Source organism: Nicotiana sylvestris, chromosome 11 (assembly GCF_000393655.2).
Source record: "Nicotiana sylvestris chromosome 11, ASM39365v2, whole genome shotgun sequence".
Taxonomy (NCBI): domain Eukaryota; kingdom Viridiplantae; phylum Streptophyta; class Magnoliopsida; order Solanales; family Solanaceae; genus Nicotiana; species Nicotiana sylvestris.
In genome coordinates, this window is record NC_091067.1 from 85,257,701 (window position 1) to 85,280,215 (window position 22,515).

General features: G+C 39.7%; 1 long non-coding RNA gene across 1 annotated transcript; it reads right to left on the reverse strand.

Moving 5' to 3' along the window:
* Nucleotides 1-18,712: 18,712 nt before the first annotated feature.
* Nucleotides 18,713-22,282, reverse strand: LOC104232150 (uncharacterized). Its single transcript, XR_712262.1, has 2 exons — nucleotides 22,151-22,282; nucleotides 18,713-19,169 (listed from the first exon to the last, which is right to left on the reverse strand). It is a non-coding gene; the product is annotated as an uncharacterized lncRNA (long non-coding RNA).
* Nucleotides 22,283-22,515: the final 233 nt, after the last annotated feature.

Sequence of the window (22,515 nt, forward strand, 5' to 3'; positions counted from 1 at the left end):
TTGAGACTAAGTGTCTCGTTTCATTCCAAAATCACTCCGAACCCGAACTAATTACCCCGACAAGTCGCATAACAACTATAAAGCACAAAATGATCACTAAATAGGGGAACAAGGCTACAACTCTCAAAACAACCGGCTGGGTCATTACATGCTCCTTATCTTAAACAAATGTTCATCCTCAAACGGGTATAGAAATGTACCTGGGGTCTCAAATTGGTGTGGACATCTTCTCCGCATCTCCCCCTTGGTCTCCCAAGTAGCCTCCTCATTAGATGACCTCTCCACTGCACCTTCACTGAAGCTATGTATTTTTACCTCAACTTTCTAACCTGCTGACCCAAAATGTCTACCGGCTCCACATCATAAGTCAAATCACCATCTAACTGAACCATGCTAAAATCCAAAACATGAGACGGATCATTGACATACTTCTGAAGCATAGATACTTGAAATACTGGATGCACACTCGACAAACTAGGTGACAAGAAAAGATTGTAAGCCACCTCTCCAATACTCTGAAGCACCTCAAAACACCCAATATACCGAGGGCTACACTTGCCCTTCTTCCCGAATCTCATAATACCCTTCATGGGTGAAACCTTGAGCAGTACCTTCTCCCCAACAATGTAAGCAACATCATGAACATTTCTATTAGCGTAACTCTTCTGTCTACATTGCGCCCAATGCCAATCCTGAATCAATTTAACCTTGTCCAAAGTATCCTGAACCAAATCAGTACCCAACAGCCTGGCCTTACCGGGCTCAAACAAACCCACCGGAGATCGACACTGTCTCTCATACAAAACCTCATATGGATCCATCTGAATGCTTGTCTGGTAGTTGTTATTGTAGGCAAACTCCGCGAATGGCAGAAACTGGTCCGATGAACCCCCGAAATTAATGACACAAGCGCGTAGCTTGTCCTCCAATATCTAAATAGTATGCTCATACTGTCCGTCCATATGAGGGTGAAATGGTGTACTCAACTCAACTTGGGTAACCAACTTTTGTTGTACGACTGTCCAAAACTATGAGGTAAATTGTGTTTCCCAATTTGAAATGATGGACACTGGCACACCGTGAAGGCGAACGATCTTGCGGATGTAAATCTCAGCCAACCGCTCCAAAGAATAAGTAGTCCCAACTAGAATGAAGTGCGCGGACTTGGTTAGCTAATCCACAATCACCCAAATAGCATCGAACTTATTCAAAGTCTGTGGGAGCACAACTATAAAATCCATGGTGATCCGCTCCTATTTCCACTGGTGAATATCTAGCTTGTGAAGAAATCCACTCGGTCTCTTATGCTCATACTTCACCTGCTGACAGTTAAGGCACCGAGCTACAAACCCTACTATTTCCTTCTTCATTCTCCAGCACCAATAATGTTGCCTCAGGTCCTAGTACATCTTTGCAACACCGAGATGGATGGAATACTGAGAACTGTGGGCCTCCTCAAGAATCAACTCACGTAGCCTATCTACACTAGGCACACAAATCCAACCATGCATCCTTAACACCCTATCATCCCCAATAGTAATATCTTTGGGATGACCGTGCTAAACCATGTCCTTAAGAACAAGCAAATGCGGGTCATTATATTAGCACTCTCTGATGTAATCACATTAGGAAAACCGAGAAACCACACAAGCCAGAACTTGACTAGGCTCCAGAACTTCTAATCTCACAAACTGGTTAGCCAATGACTAAATATCAACTACAAGAGGTATCTCACCAACAGGAATGAATGCAAGGCTACTCATACTCACCACCTTTCTACCCAGGGCATCTGCCACCACATTGGCCTTTCTAGCATAATTCAGATTGGTGATATCAAAAATCCTTCAACGGCTCCAACCATCTCCACTGCCTCAATTTTAGATCCTTTTGTTTGAACAAGTGTTGGAGACTCCGGTGATCTATAATACCTCACAAGGCACACTATAGAGATAATGTCTCCAAATCTTCAATGCATGGACGATGACAGCCAACTCCCAATCGTGATAGGGTAGTTCTTTTCATGGGTCTTCAACTGGCACAAAACATAAGAAATCACTCTACCCTCCTGAATCAAGACACACCCAATACCGATTCGAGAAGCATCATAATGCACTGTATAGGAGCCTAAAGTTGAAGGTAAAACTAGAACTGGAGTTATGTTAAAGGCAGTCTTGAGCTTCTAAAAGTTGTATTCACACTCATTTGACCACCTGAAAGTAGCACCGTTCTTGGTCAATTTGGTCAAAGGCGATGCAATAGACGAGAAACCCTCCACGAAATGACGATAATAACTGGCCAAACCGAGAAAACTCTGAATCTCCGTAGCTGAAGACGATCTAGGTCAACTCTGAACCGCCTCTATCTTCTTTGGATCCACCTGAATCCCCTCACTAGACACTACGTGCCGTAAGTACGCCACAAAACAGAGCCGAAACTCACACTAGGAGAACTTGGCATAAAGCTTCTCCTCCCTAACCGCTGCAACAAAATCCTCAAATGTTGGGCATGCTCCTCCTTGCTACGAGAGTACATTAGGATATCACCAATGAATACAATGACAATTGAGTCGAGATAAGGCTGAAATACATATTTCATCATATGCATGAATGTTGCTGGGGTGTTGGTTAGCCCAAAAGACATCACAAATGACCCATAATGACTATAAACGGTCCTAAATGCCATCTTAGAATATTCGAGTCATGTATCTTCAACTGGCGATACCCAAAACTCAGATCGATCTTAGAGAACACTCTCTTTCCCTAAAGCTAGTCAAATAGATCATCAATATGTGAAGAAGGATACTTGTTCTTGATTGTAACTTTTTTCAACTACCTATAATCGATGAACATCCTCATAGTACCATCCTTTTTCTTCATAAACAGAACCGGTGCACCCCAAGGCGACACACTAGGCCTAATAAACCCCTATCAAGAAGTTCCCGAAGCTGCTATTTCAATTCCTTCAACTCAACTGGTGCTATACAATACAGAGGAATAGAAATGGGCTGAGTGCCTGGCACCAAGTCAATACTAAAGTCAATATCCCTATCAGGTGGCATGTCGGTAGGTCTGTAGGAAACACATCTGGAAATTATCGCACCACCGGAACAAAATAAATAGTAGGGGTATCAGCACCCACATCCCTCACAAAGGCCAAATAAGACATACACCCCTTCCCAACCATCAATTGGGTCTTTAAATATGAAATCACTCTGCTGGGAACATAGGCTAGAGAATCTCTCCACTCAATCCATAGAAAACCTAGTATCGCCAACGTCACAGTATTAGTGTGACAATACAAAAAATCATGACATAGAGACAACCAATCCATACCCATGATCACATCGAAATCAACCATACTAAGCAATAAGAGGTTAACTCTCATCTCCAATCCCCTAATAGTCACTACACTCGACTGATATACACAATCCACAATAATGGTATATCCTACCGATGTAGATACATTAACAGATGAAACTAAGGACTCACCATATCCAGAAAATGAGCAAAATATGATGATGCACACGAATAAATGGAACCAAGGTCAAATAATACATAAGCATCCTTGTGGCATACATAAGCATCGTTGTGGCCTCTTGGCCTCCCTCTCCTCACGCTCCTGACTACGGACCATCTATATTTACCGATAAATATCAACCCCCGCATCGAAAATAGCACCAGATACCCTCTCCCAAGTCATAAGCAACCACAACTAATATGTGAAATCAATAAACCTCTTAATCCTCTCCCTATCAGTGCGATTCAACCAAACTGTATGACAAGCCAACTCTGAAAACCTCATCTCGTACTAGGTCACATACATGCCCACCTGATGTATCTGCTCAAACCATCTGTATAACTCCTTCCTGCGAGACTATAACATGAACTTCTCTAAGAAGAGAACGGAGAACTCCTACCATGAAACTGGTGCTACACCGACCGGCATGCACCTCTCATAAGTCTCCCACTATATGAATGCATCCCCAGTAAACTAAAAAGAAATAAACGAGACCCCACTGGTCTCTATAATACCTACCGTGCGAAGAATCTGCTAGAACTTATCCAAGAAGCCCTAGGCATCCGCTAACTCAGCCTCGCTAAATGATAGAGGTTGCAGCCTCCCAAATATCTCAAGTATTCGCTGCTCATCATCAGTCATAATGGGACCTACCTGGGCCTGAGCAGCTGCAACCGGTTGGGCTGGTAGTACCCCTGCTATCTGGAGCCACTATATCACCTACTTTGGAATACGGGCAGTGGGAGTCTAAGTACCTCCCTTGGTGTGAGAAGTGGTTGTTGCGGTTGTAATAGAGACCGCATGTGTAAGGCTATTGCATACAGTCAAAATCTAAGCCAAAGCCTCCTGAAGGCATGGAATCACAATGGGCACAACTAGTGTTTGATCTGGCCCCATTGGCTCAACCACATCCGGCACATGCTCTTAAGTTAGAGAAACCGGTGGATCTGCAGGCGCTGCTCTAGTTGTTGTATGAGCTGCACCTCTGCCCCTACCGCGTCCCCTACTAGGACCTCGGCCTCTCATAGCCCTAGCTGGTGGTACTGGTGGATTTTTATCCTGTCCGATAGCACGTTTCCTCACCATTTGTGAGAGAATAGAATATTAGAAGATTAGTTACCGAAAACAACAAATCTGCACGATAAGAATACAGGAAAGTAAAGTTTCCTAAGGGTTTGACAACCTCTCGATGATAAGTACAGACATCTCTGTACCGATCCCCAAGACTCTACTAAGCCAACTCATGACTCGTGAGACCTATATAACCTAGGATTTGATACCAACTTGTCACGACCCAAAACATAGCGTATTATGATGCGCCTAACATGGTACTAGGCAAGCTGACACTTCAAAATACTTCCAATACTTTTAAATGAAAAATAAAATAGCACAAGTTTAAATCATCAAACTCTCAAAAACTGGGTAGAAGGTCAAAACCCAAATACGGAAAATTCCCAACATTGGGATGTCACTATGTACATGAGTGTTTATACAACACAAGTTTGGAAATACTATCTATGATAGTCTGAAACTAATTACATAAAGTGGTAAGACAATGAAGGAGAGACAAGACCTTCTAACGCCAACCAGCTACCTTGGGATCTCAAAACGATCAAACTTCGTCGAGAATATGGGGTTTCATACCTTTAGAACCAACTTTAGGACTGTTACTTACCTCAACCCATGCAATCCCTACTCCAACAAGCCTTTGCCTCCTGAAACGGTCTCTGAATGTCCCGAGTCTAGCCACAAACAATTCGATACAATAAACACGATCTAAAGGAACCAATCCCATAAGAAAATACTAAACTCTTATTCAAAAGTCAAAAAGTCGACTCAAAAGTTGGCCCATGGGCCCACGTCTCAAAATCTTATAAAAATCACAAAATTTGAAAGCCCAATCAACCACGAGTCCAACCATACCAAATTTACCAAAATTCGACACCAAATCGTCACCTAAATCCCCAAATTAACTCTCCAAATCCCTAGAATCAAACTCCCAATTCCGCCTTAACTACACAAAAACTAGCTGGGAAATAGTAATGACCCAATCGGTCATTCTGAGCTCTAGTATATTGTTTGGCGATTATAGGCCATGAGCAGCTCCACTTAAGGTATTATAACTTGTGCGCGTGGTCGGAACTTGAATTTCGGAAGTTTAGAGTTGATTTGGAAAGATAATTCTCATTTTGGAAGCTTAAAGTTGGAAGAAACCGACTAAGGACTGATTTTGAGTAAACAAACTTGAAGTTAGGATTTGAGGGTTTCAACAAGTTTGTATGATGATTTTGGACTTAGGCGTATGTCCGGATCGAGATTTGGATGAACCGGAAGCGTTTCGGCGCCTATTGTGGAAGTTAGCATTTTGGAAGAATTTAATAAATTTGGGTTGGAGTGCATTTCAATGTTATCGATGTCTGTTGGGGATTCCGAGTCTAGGGATAACGCCGTATCGTGATTCTGGTATTGGGAGCATGTCCGGAAGTGGATTCAGAGGTCCGTAGGTCATTTTGGAGTCATTTGGCTAAAGTTAGTAATTTGAAGGTTTTTAAGAAGATTGACCGGAAGAGAACTTTTGATATCAGGGTCTAATTCTGATTCTAGAAGTTGGAGTAGGTCCGTAATGTTAAATCTGACTTGTGTGCAAAATTTGAGGTCAATCGGAGGAGATTTGATAGGTTTCGGCATCGGATGTTGAAGTTTGAAGTTCTAAAGTTCATTAAGCTTGAATTGAATTGTGTTCGTGATTTCGATGTTGTTTTATTGGATTTGGAGGCTCGACTAAGTTCGTAATGTGATTTGGGACGTGTTAGTATATTTGGTTAAGGTCCCAAGGGCTTCGGGTGGGATCCGGATGGTAAATGGATCGAGTTGGACTTCGAAGAAAGGCTGAGGGTTGTTGTCGCCTGGTGTAACCGCACCTACGAGGTTTTAGCCGCAGGTGCGGAGCCATAGAAGCGGCCATGAGGGTCAAAGATGAGATTTTGGCTAGGAGTGCTGGGACCACAGATGCGGTCATCTCGCCACAGAAGTGAGACCGTGCCTGTGGAAGAGAAGGCGCAGAAGCGGAAATAGGCTGGGAGCCTTGGACATAGAAGTAGTATATTGTACGCACCTGCAAAACCGTAGAAGCGGTCAAGTGACCGCAGGTGCAAAGAATCGCTGGGCAGTGTGTTTATTTAAAAGACGGGATTTGGCTCATTTCATCTCAAATCTTTCATGGGAGCCAATTTTTGGAGCAACTTGGGAGTGCCATTTTTATCACCAAGCATGAAGTAAGTGGTTTATACTAGTTTTGAGTTAAAAGCATGATTATATATGGATTTGAACATGGAAATTAGTGGAGATTGTGGGTTTTCCTAGAAAACCTAAAATTTGGTATTTTTGGATTTTTACCACAAATTTGGGCATGGAATTGGAAACAAATTATATATTTGAGTTCGTGGGGTTATGGGTAAAGTTTATCTTCGAAAAATTTTGGAATCTAGGCACGTGGACCCGAGGGTGATTTTATCGATTTTCCGATCGGAGCTAGGAATTTGTTGTAAATTGAATTGTTATGAGTATTCAAGCGTATATTAATGGGTTTGCATAATTATTGGCTAGTTTCGGAGCGTCGAGCATAGATTTGAGTCGTTGGAAGGGCTTGGAAGCCGGTTATGGAACTTCGGAGTCAGGTAAGTTTCCTTTCTAACCTTGTAAGAGGGAATAAACGCCATAGGTGAACTAAATTATTATGTGATCCTATTTGTGGGGGGGGGGAGGGCTACATACGCACGAAGTGACGAGAGTCCGTATGTAGCTACTAGCTATGCCCATGCCCGGGTAGTTGTAGGCTCATATCATGCCTTGTTGATATTGTTGTTAATTTACGTTTATTGTTTGTCTTGAGAAGAAACAAGATTAAGGTTGCGTAATAATTGTGTTTAAAGGAATTTGAATTTAGGAATTTATGATTTTAAAAGTTTCCATTAAACTTCGTATTTTCGAAAAGAATTGAGAAATATTATAATTGCTTAAGAAATCTATGAGTAACCGCGCCGCATGTATGATTGGCGAGCGAGGGTAATTTCCTTAAAAAGCTACAAGCTGAATTTCCCTTATTTTGAAAAGAATCAAGAAGGAGATAGGATTTTAATGTTAAATTTATATTTGTCCGCGTAGCATGTATGATTCGCAAGCGGGGTATTTCATTCTACTACACTTATGGGATTGGGCCATTTGCCTCGCCGGGATTTATGTACCACGCTCTCATGGGAGCGGGCCGTTTGCCTCGGCAGGTTAATAGATGCATCTATGGTTCGTGCCACTCGACCCTCGGTAGTGCAAAGTTTACTTTTATGTCGGATCGGGTCGTACGCCTCGGCATCTCCTATATATATATTATTCTCATGGAATCGTGCGTAACATTTGGTTAGAGGCCAGTGTATCTAAGGGATTTTTTCCTGATTTGAATTATGACAAGCTCTTGATGATATCCACTATATATATATATATATATATATATATATATATATATATATATATATATATATATATATGCTCCAGTTGCAGAGGGAAACTTGCTAATTGCGAGCTTGATTAAAGTTGTAAAGAGGGCAATTGTACCACATATTTTATACATGTTTACTTCATATATTTATTCTGTTTCATATTTATTCACTTCTTTACTGTACCTGATATTATTAGACCACTAGTAAGTGTCAAAGTCGACCTCTCGTCACTACCTTTTCGAGGTTAGATAGGATACTTACTGGGTACGCGTTGTTTTTGTACTCATACTACACTTGTTGTATATTTTGTTGTACGGTCATATATACATTTAGTGGTCTTGTGGATGCAGCGACTTGGTTGACACAGGTACTTAGACGAGCTGCATCTTATGCGTGATCCGCAGCCAGCAGAGTCTCCTTGAGAGTATTGGTATTTCCCTATTTGTCCAAATTGTATTCCGGATAGTTATTGTATTTATTCCTAAGTAAATGCTCGTGCACTTGTGACACCGGGTTTGGGATGATTATGGGTTATTCAGTATTGAAATTGTTAAAACATTATTATTTATTCTGTAAATTCCATTTTTTACTATTAAATTGAAGAAAATCATGATTTCAAAAATACTAAAATGAGAACTAAATTGATTGTTTATGGTTGGCTTGTCTGGCAGTGGTGTCTGTCACCATCATGACCTTTAATGAAATTTGGATCGTGACAACATGGTATCAGAGCACTAGGTCTCACAAGTCATGAGCGGGTCTAGTACGGAAACGTTTGTACTTATCTTCGAGAGGCTACAGGGCTGTTAGGAGCACTTCCTTTCTTGATTCCTCATCATGGGGTTTGATTCCTTTGAGGCTTATGCCTTTGTTTCTTTCCTACTCAATCTTAAGCGATGTGAAGCGCTTGCTATCGATCGAGTTATGGAACTGTAATGATACTACAGATGCAGTGCGAGACGTTTCCCCTATTTAATTGATTGGGCTATTGTCGTCTCCTTTCGGAAGAGTATTCCGTCATTTCAGCTCAGTAGTTGTACTTTTGAGAGCTTTGGGGCTATGCACAGGTTGCCATGGTGCTCATGAGTTGTTATCGCATAGTATTGATGTGATGGTGAGATGCTTGCCTATGAGTCGGGGTAGTGAATGGATTGAAAGAAGGTCTGCTCAGAGCATGATACAGAGATACAGTGTTTTATTTCTGATGGAGGAAAGGCAATTGGACTAAGAATGTTAAAATTTGGATTGATGGAGTAATGAGACTTGGTATTTTCGGACATGGTGGAATTTTCATCTGTGATATGGTGTCATCATCCGTGATTAAATGAGTTAAGTTCGCCGGTGTTATGGTCTTCTTCAATTCGCCTTTGGGGTATAGTATTGTGAATACTATCGGGGAAGCGGCTATTAGAGATCGCGATGTGCAGTGGTTCAGGAGTGAATCGGTGTTCCTGGTGTTGATGACTCGAGAAAGATGACCTTTGAAGGGATTAAAGTTAGTAATGATCTATTGGTTCAAGTGCTACAGAAATAAATTTTCCTTTAAGGAAACAACTGGGCAGCGAAGGATGAGGAAGTATATGTGAGGGGGGTGCCTTGCAGTGGTTAAATTTTCTTTAAGGTCAAGAGTGAGGAACGGGAGTCGAACGATTGCTTAAAGGAGTTAGTTAGACAGAAGCGGGAGAGTGGCAGAGTAGCATATGGGTTCTGTGGTAGGACGACTACACACCCTGAGAAAAGGTCTAGAGCGATTTGGGATTCAGGGTGGACAGTGACTGGGTCTATGGACTCAATTTGGAATATTGGCTATTATATGACGGGAGATTGATGCGACAGAAAGGGGTTACTTGATATGAAGAAGGATACAATATGACTTTGAATTAGAGGATATTGTCGCACATTTAGTTGGCGTCCATGAGGAGTGAATGGGTTTGTATAGCTTGTGAATGAGAATGGGCTCAGGATAGGTTACGGATTTCATAGTAATTATGTAGTGCAACATCCTTGGGAGATGTCAACATGTAATTTCCACAGGTGGATTATCTCCTGTGAGAATGTTAGTGGTCGTGTGGTGTTGGCAAAGCTTCTGCGAAGAATTCTATTGGCCATACGATAAGAGGTCGAATAGGTGAATGTGGTTAGTGATTCAGAGTGTTCATGAAAGGTCAAACATAAGGATTTCGATGAATTTTGCGGGTTGGTTGTGCAACATCATGTCATCAATGATGAAAGAATCTTGGTGGGTTCCAGAGTTGTGTAATAGTAGCTTCAAGCTAAGTGGGAGAGTCCCACCGCCTACGATTGGGTCGCATGGTTATCTACTTGTGAGGCTTTGGGTTATCGGCATATTGGTGAGTTATTACAGCTAGGGGAAAAGAACATAAATGGTAATTTGAGCAAAGGAATTGATAAAGGTATGCTATAGTTGGCCTTATTGACTCATTGTTAGGCTTTGGGAAGATTCAGGATTTATGCTTCGTACGAAGGTGATTTACAAGGGAAGTGATTCAGTCATGTACTTCATTGAGAGAGTGTCCATGTGCTAGAAGAGCCTTGGAGTTGATTATTATTAGGAACTAAGTCAGAATGGGTGTACCACTTGAAGACGTGATTATGCGCACAAAGAGGGTATGAAATGGTTCGTGGGTTTTGAGGCAATGTGGTCTTGAGAAATGGGGTCACTCAGGACGAGTGTGCATTGAGTTTGCTATGTTTTGAATGTAGCTATTATTATTCCTAAGGCAAGTCCAGGGTGAATTAGAAGAAGTCGGATTGGTTAGCAAATGTTGAATCGGCATGATGATGGCAATGATCAGCTCTTTCAGCGTGTTGATTTACTCATGTGATTTGTGATGGTACATGCGAGGTTTGACGGTCGCCGTAACTGATCTTATTATGAGGCTTTCGAGTATTATAGCCTGTTATGTGCAGATGGATCTCCAAAGGGTTATGGTGGTTTAGACCACTACTTGAGATTGGTATTTTCTGCGGATACGAGGATTCAGTCACGTGTTGCAATGGTTCTCTTGAAATGAGTTAAGTAAAAGGTTTCTATATGATGAAGTATTTACCCAAACATTAGTCCAGAAGTTAATATGGAATTCTTGTACTCTTGTGCATTGGCATGATTATGTGCAGTGATCGGCATGGGATTCAGAAGTTGAGGATCAAGGTTGTAGTTTGGTGCCGACAAGAATTACAAGAACTCGGATGAGCAGGAAAGGATTCAGATGGTTAGAGTAAGACGGTATTGTCTCTAGCATCACCAGAGATCGGCGTTCTGTGTAAGAGGCTTTAAGTGCTGATTTCGGATTTTTGATTTGCTTTACAACATTTGTGTGGCCGGTGGTATGGGTGTGCAAACTGTTATCTGGTGTGTAAGGGCGTGGGAGAATGTCCCACGGGAAGATTGTATAAGTGTGGCATGTATGGAGATTGTGGTACTATTGTTCATATGAGAATTTATGCTTGGAGGGCGCTCTGTTCATTTGATTGTGGACTGTGGAGGTTCGTTTCAAATATGATAGTTATCCATGTGTGTTATGGGAAAAGGGTTATTATGAACCCTTAAAAGTTTATTAGACTAGTACGGTGCGATCCTAATCGGCTTGAGGTCCATGAGTGGATCTAGATATGAATATGGGCTCTATGTCGGAGTGGAGGTGTTCATTTTAGCATAACGCTCCTTGTGGAGGAATTCGGATGTTGGATGTTAATTTGTCACTGGCTACTTCATGTAATACTATATTGTGATGTGTGAGTTGTGAAATGGCTTTTTAATTTCATGTGTTGAGGTTCCACGCAGGAATGGTATTATGTGAGCAGGATGGCTCTCAAGATGCAGATAATATATATTGCACATTAGTTGAGCTTGAGTTTTGTAGCGTACGACACTATTTGTCTCCTCGGGGATGGTATTATGCACTTGGCGTGCTTATGGCCAATATTCGAGCATTTTGTAGATATGAGAGTTCTAGCCCGGTAAGTATCTTCTTACGTCGATTTTGTGTGTGGATCGGGTGGCGCGCCGCCACGGGTATATTGTTTGGATTAGTTTGTACACTGCAACAATGTGATGTTGTGTACAGTTTGTCAGGCCTCCTTTTTCCGCCCCCACAAGGGGTGAAGGAGTTTTTCCAATTAAAGGACAATCGAAACGGGATTTGTTTATTTATTTCAGAGTCACCACTTGGGAGAATTAGGGTGTCCCAAGTCACCAATTTAATCCCGAATCTAGGAAAAGAATGACTCTGTATTACAGTCCGCGAACCAGAAATCCGGATAAGGAATTCTGTTAACCCGGGAGAAGGTTTTAGGCATTCCCGAGTTCCGTGGTTCTAGCATGGTCGCTCAACTGTCATATTCGGCTTGTTTATCTGATTTTATACAATTATGAGCTCATGTGCAAGTTTTAACTCTTTACCGCTTTTATTATTATATTTTAAAAAGAATGTGAACATCGTTTAAAAACATGTCTTTGGATTGTGTCACATGAAATGCACCCGCAATCCGGAACACATTTTTATTCAATGTTTTGGGATTTGGATTTGGGTCGCATGAAATGCACACCCGAGTTTAAGAAGGTAAGATTATTAAAATGCGCGCCTAAAGAGATTAGCGTATTATTATTTTGGGTAAGGCTGTGGAGTTCGCTAAGAGGCCGATCCCGAGTGCTTGGTAATTAACACATGCATTTTTATGAGGGCCCCGCAATCTGTGCGTTTTATTTGGCGAGGCTCGTCTCATTTTTATTTAATAAGATAAACCTACAGTGACTATAATTTTTCTATTAAGTTCGTCTCTAAAATAAAAAAAATCTCCCAATTAATTACATGCTAAAAAAAATGACGTAACTTATTAGTTATTAGTTTACGGCTAATGCAAATGGAAAATTGCAATCGAGTTTGTGCAAAGAGAGATTGCTTTCATTCTATATTCTATTATTTAATAACACTAGAACATGAGATTTACACACAATAATATCAAAACAAATTAACTATTCTTTAATTAATTTAAACTGACATTATTAGATGAAGGAGTTATTATACATATGCAACCCTATTACTCATTAATCAGTCAACTACATTTTTATACAAAGAAAGGAAAACTCTATTCAAGCACAAATCTAAACAGGAGGAATTCAACAGGAACAAAGCCTAGTCAATACTTCATTTTGCCTCAAGCCAAAAGTGTATAAATGTGTACCTAGAAATGGCAATACAAGAAGAAAAGAAGGAGGAGTCAGTAGCAGTAATAACACAGCAACGCAACAGCAACCCAACAGCAGCAATTCGAACCAGATTCAAGGCTCAGAAAAATTTGAAGAAAACCAAACAAGCTCGATAGAACAGCCCCAAAAGTTTATGAAAAGACTAAACAGCAACAACCAACATTACCACAAACAGACTAAACAGGCGTGTATTAAACCCGAAACTAAACTCCTCTCTCACTTTGTTTTTGTTTTCTCTTTTTAAACTCTCCAACACTCTCTTGAGATTTTCAAAATGTCTTCCTCTTCCCAAAAATCCTCTCTCTAAAAACTCCTCCTAAAAATGTCTTCTCCTCAAAAAATGTCCTCCTCCTATGTCAAAAATTACTCTTATTTTTAGCAAGACTCTTGTCTTGAACTACTAACCCGAACTATTCCCCTAATTGCATGTCTTGCCCCCACTACTTAATGTTTTTCTTATTTAATTCCCTTGTCCCCCACCATGTACTATTTCAATATTATTAATGTCTAGTGGACGGAGCACTCAGATTAAATAATTGTTCAAATTTTCAATTCCAGAAATACCCCTCCGACTTTACTGAAATTATCATTTTACCCCTGAAAGTACTGCAATTTACCAATCTACCCCCATCAGCTATAACCAATTCACCTAATCAATTCCAACCAAAATACAGCAAATATAACCAATTCCTAAATAAATTCAATCACAAATTCAAACTAAATCTAACAATATTACAGTCAAGACAAAGGATTGCAGTAATCAAACTAACATATTTCTATATTAAAAACTAAATCTTTTTAAATTAATAAGAACAAACTGAAGAAATAATTAATTGAACTTAAACTTAAAACTAACAACATTATAATTAAACTAACAATTTCTACATAAAAATAAACAAGAAAAAATGAAACAAACTGAAGAAAATAATCAAAACGATAAACACGAAATTAATATCAAACATATCTGATTTCAGATTCGAAAATATCAAATAAATTACGGACAGAAATGAAACTTAAACCAACTAACCGGATCGGAACGACGATGAACTCGAACAAAAACAAATCTGCCCGGAAACAATTATCGCACCAAAATAACTCGACGCCGAAGACGACCACGAACGGACCATCGAAGAAAATGGTCGTTTGGTGTCGTTTGAAAAACGAAGAAGTTGCGAGGAGAATTTGTTTTGAATTAGATGCTCGATGAGGCAGCAGCAACGCAGCACAAGCAGATGCTGGACGAAGCTGGATGAAGAAAATATCAAACGAAGCTGGACGAAGCAGAAGGCAGCAGCAACGCAGCAGGTGCATCTTGTTAATGGCGGACGGGGAGGGCAGCACTGGGTTTTTCTGGCGTGGCTGGTGTTTGGCTGGAGGTGAACAACGAAGCTCAGGCATGGTGGAGCTAGAGCTTGCAACTGGAGGAGGAAGATGGTGGAGGGTGTGCTTCGTTAGCTGCTATGGAGCATATGAAGCAGCTGCCTTCTCTTCTATGGTGTATTGGGTTCTGATGAAGGGTTCGTTCATGGTGGTCGACGAAGAAGATGAAGCAGTAGGGTGGTGCTGTGTTGCGACGGGGCTAGTTGGGGCTGTTTCACGTCGTCCATGGCTGGAGCTCGTCGAAGCGGGGTTGTTGGTCGTTCATGGCTTCGACGACGAGGCGGGGTTGTTGATCGTTCATGGCTTCGACGACGAGGCGGGGTTGTTGGTGGTCGACGAGTGTGGATGGTTGTGGAGCTGTGTGTGTGTGTGCTTGTGTCGAAGAAGATGATGTAAGGGCAGCCATGGATGGGGGCGTGAGGAAGCTTGGAGAAGATGGAGAGAAAGAGAGAGGGGAGCGGATGGGTTTAAGTTTAGGGTTTTTTGTGAAAAAAAATGAAAATGAAGTGAAGATAGGAGGTTGGGTCATTTGGGGTTATGGGGCGGACCGGGTCGGGTCGACCCGATGGGTCTTTGGGTTGGATAAGGGGTTATTTAGTTTGGGTAGAGGTGTTTTGGGTCTAGGTTCAAAATTGAGGAAGAGGCCCAATTACGATTTTTCTTTATTTTTTGCTCTCTTTTCTTTTACTTTCTAATTAATAAAACTAAAATTCTAAATTAAGTTATAAACTAAATTAACTTATCAAAAATACTAACTAATTTCTAGCAACATTTATCACACATAATTAAACACCCATTAAAACAAAATTGCACAATTTGACATTGAATGCTAAAAATGCAAACGACACATATTTTTATAATTTTTATTCTTGTAAAATAAACTTAATTACTCCTAATTGTAGAATTAAATCCTAAATGTAAATGCGGCATATTTTTGTATTTTTATTAATTTTAACAAATAAACATGCATGGACAAATACAATCAATTACCCTAAAATGCCGCGAAAATTCTCAAAATTGCACACAAAGGAAAATCGTTTTATTTTGAATTTTTTGGGAGTAATTCTTTCATAGGGAAAAAATCACGTGCTTACACAGTCCCCTATAGCTATTTTTGTGTGTTTTGTTTTCCATTTTCTGAGGAAGGTTCATGACACCTTTTCGATTGTCTAATTAGTATTGCGGGTTGAGTAATCCTTTCTAGAGTTCATTTTCCTTATGTATCACATTCGGGTTTGTAGCTTATTGGCACATTGAGGCATTATATGAGATTTTTGGCAGTGTCTGAGGTGGCTTATGGCTTGGGCAGCTTATACTGGGTGAGACGAGATTATCGGACCTGGGATCAGTGCGATCGAATTTATATGAAGTACACATTAAAGAGCAAATACCATTATTTGGTACAGAGGGTGATGGTTCTTGTTAGGAGTATAGACTTAATAATTTGTTGACTCGGCAGTTTGTTATAAATTTCTACACACCACTTCCATCGTGGCGGTATTGCAAAAGTTGGGGCAAGACTTATATATGTCATAAGGTACATTGGGAGCATCAGATTGGTGGAATTTTGGCTGTTGTTAAGAGGGTATTATTATGGTCATGAGAGTTAGGCAGTGCATAGCGTGAATTCATCAAAGGTATGCAGTCATGTTTTGGTACATCGTGTGGTGATTGATACGGTGTTCGTATGCTGGAAGCAGGCCTGGCAGAGAATTCTGGATGTTGGAATTGGGCTCTAAAGCCCATTTGGTTGAGTAAAAGGGAATATCTTCATATAAGCTCGAGCTAATGTGCTCAACAGAGTTGTGGTAGCACAGGTAGGTGCATGATGTGTTAAACGGTGATTTCAGACACCTCTAGAGTAGTTCTTAGCACATTCGAGGACGAACGTATGTTTAAATGGGAGAGAATATAATGACCGGCCGGTCATTTTGAGCTCTAGCACGCCGTTCGGCAGTTTGAGGCCATGAGCAGCTCCACTTAAGGTATTATGACTTGTACATGTGGTCGGGACTGGAATTTCGGAAGTTCAGAGTTGATTTGGAAAGAGAATTCTCATTTTGGAAGCTTAAAGTTGGAAGAAACCGACTAAGGGTTGATTTTGAGTAAACGACCTCGGAGTCGGGATTTGAGAGTTATCAACAGGTTTGTATGATGATTTGGACTTGGGCGCATGTCTGGATCGGGTTTTGGATGACTCGGGAGCGTTTCGGCACCTATTGTGGAAGTTAGAATTTTGGAAAAATTTCATAAATTTGGGTTGGAGTGCATTTTAATGTTACCAATGTTCGTTAGAGATTCCGAGTCTGGAAATAGCGTCGTATGGTGATTCTGGTATTGGGAGTGCGTCCGGAAGGAGATTCGAAGATCCGTAGGTAGGAACGGCAGGTAGTGTGGGACGGTGCGGGGCGGGTTCTGTCTCAACCCGTGAAAGTTAAACCCGCCCCGCATAGGATTTAAAATCGCATTCACCCGCGCCGCACTCCACCCGCGTTCACCCCCCCCCCCCCCGCACCCACAATATTTTTTATTTATAAAAAATCTTTCTTTTTTAGAAAGCTAAACTTAAATCTGATTTTTTTAACAAAACAATTAATTATATCCAAATTGTTCTTAAATTCTCATATTTTGCCTCTAAATCTAGTGGTTATTCCTATAAAACAATTAAACTCCATAACTTATGGAAGTGAAAAGTAAATAGACAACTAATAGGAAATGTGCCTCAAATTATTGGTGGGTTTTGTTTGCAAATGTAGAAAACTGTGAAATCGTTAATCATTCACCAACATCACACCCAAAGCCTAAAACTGGGATCTTTTTTAGAAGGCTAGCCAGCATAGGATATGATATCTCAAATTAAGGAGGGTTTTTCAAGTTTTTGTGGACATTTTTTAAAAGGTCCTTACTTGACTAATATATTTTGGATTGCGTACACTTTTCTATAGCGATACTGCTCTATACTAGACATTAAATATAGTACTATGTATGATGGTGATTATGATTGAAGTTAGAAAATACGTTGACAATGATTAATATAGGTGATGGCAACTTTGCAGAATGTTATTCATGTCCTGTCACGAGATTTCATTTTTATTTCCTTCAACCTTGTATACGGCCAAAATCGGAAGAGTTCGACTTCGGGGTTATCGTAGTTGTATATGGCTAAAATCGAAGAGTCCGATTGTATGATCATTATGAGACTCCATAGCCCACCTAAGAAGGCTCGAGGCATAGCTCGAGTTCAACCCCGAGGGTTCTCTATGTTTGACCTCGGGGCAGTACGAATCGGTGGCTATGATGGACAAGCAAAAAATTCTCCAGGCACGTGGTTAGAGCTGATCAGGTCTACAAGAATAGTACAAGTCCGTATCGTGGCATTAAATGGCTGTACCAGCCGTATATTTTTATAATAAATGCACCTGTACTATGTTGGGATTCCCCCTCCTATATAAAGGGGACCTTTATCACTTTGTAAGACACATGATATTCAATACAAGAACAAGAATATTCTCTGCTTTCTAATTTGAACATTCTCCATTGTCCTTCCTTTGATTTATTGCTTACATTTATTGTGTTTCATTGATTGATCATCACTTATTACCCATCATTGATCATAAAGAGCCATCATTAAGGCCCTTAGAACTAGTAGTTCTCCATCGGTCGGCCCTAGTCCAGCACTTTAGCTCGACCTCGAGGCCCAGCATAGGCCAGCTCGAGACCCCAATTCACCCTGGTTCACGGCTATTCGGTTTGCATAACATACTGTTCTTAAGCCTCTATCTCATCTTCTTAGCTCACGCTTAGCATCTATTGCTTAACAACTAGTACTAAAATAAATCACGTATTTTTAGAACTACAAAATCAAATATAATTTTAATTACCATTTTCAAGGTAAACAAACCTATAATGCAATCATCCCACATGGGTGAAGTTATAACACTGAATACAAAAGTTCAATAAAGAAACAAAAACACAGCAAGCTCCAACTCATGATACCATAAAAGCCATTAGTTGGTCTGTCTTTTAGTAGGTCATTCCCCCTTATACTTAACATAAATGGCATCAAGGCATCTCCACCACAATAAAACCAGGAAAAAGCAAAGCATAACTGGGCTGAACATTAAGCAAAACAGGTTTAGAAACATTAGAATAAACTTTACATTTGTCGACATCGGTCCCATTGAGCAGGCTACTGTGGGATTTCAATTTCTGTATTCAATCAAGCATCAAATATTGCAATAAAAGCAAGGAGCAAACATTCTGCTGCAGAATGAAGGAGATACTGAAGCAATGGATACTGAATCAGAACTCAATGCCAGAACCAACAACGCTGGACCATAGAACATAGTGTTGAAGCAAAAACACATCTCAAAAAGCATAGGAGCAGTAGCTTTAACAAACTACAAAGCTATCAGCAAGGTCTAATGGTCTATACTCAACAAAATCAACAAATGACATTCTCTTCCTCTTTTCTCGACCACTTGAATCCGGCTCTTCCTCTTCATCAAGTAATGTTGGATATGAAACTTTGTCGACCATTGAAGCCAACCCTAAAAAGAAACATATATAGTATTAAAATTGAAAATCACTATTAACATTATAAGTCATTGAAAAAATCACTTACCATTTATTTCTTTCCAAAATCAAGTGCGAGGACACATTAAAGCCTCCAAAGTAGAAGGATGAAGTCTACTACGATGCGAACTAATCAATCTCCCACTAGTACTAAATGCAGATTCTGAAGCAACGGTAGAGACAGGAATAGCTAAGAGGTCACGAGCCATTTTTTGTAAAGTAGGAAATTTTAATCCGTTTATCTTCCACCAACTTAAAGTGTCAAATGATGGTGTGCGGGGTAGCACATTGTCTTCTAAATAAGAATCCAATTCCGATCTTGTGTCCACGTTCAAGCTACTCAACGCAACAAACCTATCAAAACTAGACAGTCGGTCACCCTCAACATGACCAACAACTTCACTAGAACTAAATGCTTGGGATGACTCAACTCCTCGACTCTTATATTCTTGAAAGAGATCAACACAATAGTTTCGAACTTCTTGAATTTTGTTTGAAGCAGCTTCTCCACCATAAATATGTGAGATAGAACTCTACCAACCTCATCTTATACCTTGGATAAAAGATAGCAGCTACACCCATCAAAATATGCACTTCATCCCAATATTTCTTAAATTTCAACAACATTGATGATGCCATAGAGCTAATCAAAGGATTTAAACTTTTCATCAAGCTTCGAATTCTAGCGTAATATCACAAACTTTAGAAAAGTATTGAGTAGAAGTGGGATATTGAGTCCTTGAGAATTCTTCAGTGATATGGTAGGAAAGCTTTAATTTATCACAAACTTCTTTTGCTGCACTCCATTGCCCTTCGGGTTGAAAACAATGATAAATACGGTCACTTAGGCTTAACTTCATAAACACATATTTGTTTCTAGGGTTGTTCTCAACATTATATATGTTGAGTTCCACCGAGTAGGGAAATATACTCTAAGTTTTTGTTACAAGAAATATATAGCAATCGTGCAGCATTTGAAAACCTTTCGATTCTTCCTGAAGACTCTATCCAATATAAGAAAATGTCACGCACATTATTAATACTATCTTGTATCACCTTTAGTCCTTCTTGCACAATAAAATTCAATATATGTGTGGCACATCACACATGTAACATTCGACCCATCAACAATAAATCCCTTTTACAAAGTTTCTCATCTAGCAAGGTTTTCATCATAGCATTGTTTGTGCTACAATTATCAACTGTAATTGTTGAAATTCTTCTTTCAAGATTCCACTCTAACAAGCAATTAAGCAACGCACTACACAATGTATCCTTATCATGTGGAGCATGAACATAAACAAATCTAAGAATATGGCTTTGAAGTCTCTATGAATCATCAATAAAATGTGTTGTAATAGCCATGAACCCTTTTTGGTATTGTCCGAAGTCCACATATCAGTTGTTATTGCAATTTTACTTGTGAGTTTTTTCAATAACATAGAAGTTTTTTATTTCAAATTGTCAAAAATCTTCAGTATATCATTCTTGATTGTGTTCCTAGACACCATTTTGAACAACGGTTGGAGACTAGAAACAAACTTCCTAAATCCTACATGATCAACAATGGACAATGGATACTCGTGCAAAATGATAGCATAAGCAAGTTCTCTGCGTGAAACATCTTGATCAAAATAGTGTCGTTAGCTACCATCAACCCCGAACTACCCTCAGTGTCTAAATTACTTGGCTTTTTGCGACATCGACTATGAATATGATCTAACATGGACGATGTCCCACAATTTCTTGTTGATTTGATATGAGTTTTACAATACTTACAAACACCAAAACAAAAACGATTAACCATCACCAGTTTAAAATGATTCCATGTGTCAGAAATAAGTTTCTTTTCCCAGTTTTATCAATAACTTCAGTAGTAACTTCATCGACTTGCATAGGCAATTGACTCTCACTCTCTATAAGAAAAGTACTTGAAGATGAACCAACCAGATTCTCTTAATTTTGAGACTCCATAATTTTCTACAAAAAATAAGCTAAATTAATATTATGGGATATTTCTAAGTGCACATGGAAAATAAAAGGAGTCAATTAAGCAATTTATGACAGAAACTATATATGCGCCCAAAGCAATTTATGACAGAAACAAGGCAATATGAAAGAATCCAAAGAAGGAATAAAGAACAAGCTTCGAAACATTTTATTCTTGATATTAGTCCCAAGAGGTTCATTTGGTTTCTCACACAAACTTGTTAGATGCATGAAGGATGGTCTAATAAGATTGAGACATTCTATGGTATAAAAGAGACTAAAGCTACACAAACAACACTTATAAAATAGTAATATGCTGAAAATGAAATGTAATAAAACAAATGAGGTTAAACATGCTTCTAAGCTGTCAGGAAATAGATTATGAGCATGTGCAGAATTGTTTGAAAGTTGTCAAGCAGAGGAAAAAAACTGACTTCCAAGAAATGAGTCGATAATATCATAAATAGATGATTTTATATCAGTCAAGACATTTTCAAAGTTTAGTATGACTAAAAGATGTTTGTTGGACACAAAGACTCAGATGGAATAGAACCCAATGGTAATTAAAACCGTTAGATCATAAGACAGCAGCACCGTCAGAATGCCGCTGCAATGAACAGAAACATGTTGGATTAGTGAACGAGTTTCACATTCCTAATTCCGATGACCCAAGTTCAGAGAAATATACAATTCCATTGGCTTTACACAAATGGTCTACTTGGAATCATATTTACCTTTGGCCTTCTCTACATAGACTTAAAGAGCAAGAAATATAGGTCTTTATCACTAATGCCCATAATGTGTTTGATAAAATTTCTCATAGAAAAATTGAAAATGCAAAGTTTAGACCAAAATGAAATAGGAATTCCACAACATAGATAAAGCCCAAAAACTTAATTCAAAATAACTAGAACCAGAAAATGGAGCTACAGTGAGAAGTAGAATTAAGAGAGGAAAAAGGACTCACAATCCTTGATAAACCACAGAATAATGACCTTCACAATTGAAAGATATTCTAATTTTCTCTGATTATCGAGCAAGACTAAGAGAGGACCAAGGAGAGTCCGAGAGAGATGAGCCGTAAGAGACTAAGAGAAAGAAATTTGGGCTAGGGTTTTAATATTTAGCCTTTATGTCTATTAGCTTAAAAAATTAAATCCCCACCCGCGACCCACCCCGCCCCGCATTATTTATTTTATTTAAAAATTGAACCCTCCCTGCCCTGAACCGCAAATTCTCAAACCTGCACCGACCCGCCAACGTTCAAACCCGCCCGCCCCTCACCGCCCCATTGCCATCCCTATCCGTGGGTCATTTTGGAGTAATTTGGCT